At 56.6% G+C, this 3,315-nt stretch overlaps 1 protein-coding gene across 7 annotated transcripts in view; it reads right to left on the minus strand.

Moving 5' to 3' along the window:
- LOC113211936 (poly(rC)-binding protein 3) overlaps positions 1-3,315 on the minus strand; it is a 155,530-nt gene that overhangs the window by 124,552 nt on the left and 27,663 nt on the right. For all 7 annotated transcript variants that reach the window (XM_052266891.1, XM_052266893.1, XM_052266896.1 and 4 more), the window contains exon 2: positions 1,769-1,817. The gene's annotated coding sequence lies outside the window, so the exon portion shown is untranslated. The remainder of the gene's footprint in view (positions 1-1,768; positions 1,818-3,315) is intronic.

Consider the following 3,315-nt stretch of genomic DNA (forward strand, 5'->3'; position numbering starts at 1 on the left):
AAAATTGTCAGTAATTAAAAAATAAATTATTTCGTATTACTGATGAAAGCAGTTGTCAGTCGCTTATAAAGGTTTTTGCGCAGCAGGAATACTGACAAAAGCTGAAAAAAATCAGTAACAGGATGAGAGTGTGCACACTCCCCCGCGTCTCCAACCCTACATTGACCCCCCTACCCCACTCTCCCACCGCCAACGCCATGCTGCTCACCCTGCTTAGTTTAGACCGTATAGTCTGCCCGCAGTTTATGCACGGCGCGCAATGAGGTACAGTCCGGCGCAAGACAAAAGGGTCCGGGGGGGCTCCGCGAATATGAAAAGCGCGGCAGCAACACCCGAGTAATTTCGCAATGAAGAGCGAGGCGCAGCAGCAACCCCCCGCGCGGCCCGCGGCGGCCGACGCAAAGGAATGGGCAAACTAAACTGCGCAGGAAGAGGAAAGACAGACACGCAAAAGCAGAGCAGCTTTGAATAACAAAAATTGCAGGGGAATTTATACATTAATTTCGCTAGCCACTAAAACAAACTTTTTCAAAAATGGGTAGGGAAAGCCGAACAGAAATTTTGCCTCGTTTTAGAAGCAGAGAAGCAGCGGCGGCGGCAGTACTACCTTTTGATGGCGTCCTTCGTCACCCCTGGGTATCCCACCGGACCCCCGGCTCCAGTCAAGTCCAGGAGGGGCATTCATTTGCATTGGAGATTTTGTTTGCCGTGAACTCTAGCCAACGCTGCGTGGCGCGCACTCCCGATAATTCACAGCAGCAGCAGCAGCAGTAGCATGGCAGCCGGAAATGGAGGTGAGCGTGAGCAAGGCAAAAGCGCACGACATTTCAAAAAACCGCACTTTGCAATCCTGCCCGCCAAATGACATCATCTGCTTAGCTGATGGGCCCCGGCCGCGCGGCCGCGTCCAATTGACCATTTCACAGACGGACCAAAAACCACAGCAGCGGCGGCGGCGGCAGCAGCGCGCGTGGCCCAATTCGCATTCAAATACCCGGGACCGACCGCACGGCCAAATTTTATCTGGCCGCAGAAGAGAGGGATGCCGCTGCCGCTGCTGCTAAATATGCGGCGGTCGCCTGATATGAATGAAACATGCTGTCGTCCCCACGGTCGCGACGCATACCACTTCATTTACGACGACACGGCATTTTTCGGATCCAAAATTTTGAGGAACAACATTTTTTTTTTTTTTTTTTTTTCAATGAACAACTTTGCTTCATACATTTTCGGGGTTAGGTTACTGTATAAAACTACTAATCGTTTTGAGGCGAGGGGATATGGGACATTTGGATATTCCACGTACATACTGAAAAATGTCCCAGATATTCCACAAATATTCCATGTACACCAAAATTCTGAAAAGTCGACCACTCGTTTTGAGGGGACTTCACACGTTCCTCTCGTGTGAAGTTCACCGAGAAGACGTGGAACCACATTGACGGTGGGAGGTGGTATGGTCTATAGGCAGCAGGAACTTCGAAATCGGCTTTCGTAGTGACGCTGAGATCTCGTTAGAACCACGATAAACCAAACCCACCCCTCGGCGGTCTAAGGGCGACAGCGCAGAAGTGTGCGTCCGCAAACTGGGTGAGCCAAAAGAGCGGAATGAAAATGGAATCGTGATCTGATTACACGCCTTTAGAAAAATGAGTTGGGATAATGAAAAGGGGAAACCCTTCACTCTCCTCCCGGGCAGCGTGGCGTGGCGTGGCGGGGCGCCGCGGACGCCGGGGGGGCAAAGTTACTCAGAAATGCTTTCACTCACCCTGGTTCCGTTCGTCTTGTCAGTCCTGCCGGCCAGCCAGTCCTGCCTCCTGCAAACAAAAAGTTCAGTAATTATAACACTGCTTCCAGTGGAACTCGAGTTTGACAAACACAAACACTCCTCGGGGCTTCCTCAGGGGGTAGCAGCAGCAGCGCAGCGCCGGGAGTAGAGAGGGGGAAGGGGAGGGTGGCGGTCCGACCGTGAAAATAAAGAGTTCGGCTGCATTAATGAACAAACCCAGAGGAGAGGAGGAGAGTGTAAGCGAGACCGCGTACGGCCCTCAGGCGCCCTCAGCCCTCACTCAAACCCAGCGGGAAATCTGGGCGCCTGCTGGGCGCCGTCAGGAGTAGAGGTGCAAGTCAGGCCGTGGCGCCCGGGCGGCGACACAACTGAACGTACCCCCACCCCACACACTTCTCGCGGGGAAAAAAAGAAAAGCAGCCGGGCGAGGGGAAAGGGAGGGGGGGGGGCTTTTTGCTTACTTGCCATTTAGGTGTTTGAGGTGGAACACTTCGAGTGGCGATAACTCGGCAATCGCAAAGAGAGTAGAAAAGAGGTCGGGTTTGTCTGGGGTGGCGGCGGTAGGGAGGTGGTGGAAGAAAAGGGCGAAGGAATGGTGGGGGGGAGGGGGTTTGCGTGGGAAAGAGACTTAGAAGCACGTTAGTAAACACAGGGCGCCTGAAGAGGCGGAGGAGAGGCGAGCCTTCAAAGGAGAGTTGGGCGGGAGGGAGCGACGTCTACAAAGAAGCGCTTCGCGCAAAGGAAGCCATCGAAGGGAGAAGTGAGAATTTTTTCACGATCCCTGTAATGTCGATGCTGTTGTTGTTGCTCCTGTTACAAAACGGGGGTATATACTGTATACTTGATAACAAAACCGCTTTGTCGACTGGATTTCCAGGCAAGATGTTTCCGATGCTGCTCGGTCCCCATGAACAAGGCTTCGGGGCCGGGGGGGGGCCGTGGTCCGTGTCGTGTCCTGGGGAGTGGTGGCCCCGCCCCGCACTCCGCCCCGCCCGAGGACCCGCACCAACTAATTAATGGTGGCCAGGCCGACTGCATGGCTGAGGAGGCCCTGCGCCACCCCCCGGCCGCCCCCGGGCCGCCCCCGGGCCGCCCCTACTGCCCTCTTGCTCGAGGGCGGGGCTGCGCCGAACCAATCCGCTCATAAAATCGGAGGCGTGTGGCGCGGCGTGGCGCTGTCAGCGTGACAAATGAGCCAGCACGGCGTGGCGTAGCGCGCCCCCAAGCAACAGGTCGCCCGCCCGCCCCGCCCTGCCCCGCCCCGCCGCACCCCGCCCGATGCATCTTCCAGTTCTTCCCTCCCGCTCGGGTGCGTTCCGAGGGCGGGCCGAGGGGTCACTGGGCCACACGACGGCACCAAACCCACGCGTGCGCTTCGCGAGGACCCGCCACCCCGTGCGAGCGGGAAGGGAAGGCACCAGATCGACTTACATGGAGCAGGGGAAGATAGGTTCTGCGCGAGGTTTCGGTGCAGCTCGCGGTGGGGAGGGGCGGGGCGGGTGCGGGCGGAGCAGGAGAGACAGCAG

This window comes from Frankliniella occidentalis, unplaced genomic scaffold, assembly GCF_000697945.3.
Source record: "Frankliniella occidentalis isolate FOCC.00 unplaced genomic scaffold, Focc_3.1 Scaffold44, whole genome shotgun sequence".
In the NCBI taxonomy this organism is placed as follows: Eukaryota; Metazoa; Arthropoda; class Insecta; order Thysanoptera; family Thripidae; genus Frankliniella; species Frankliniella occidentalis.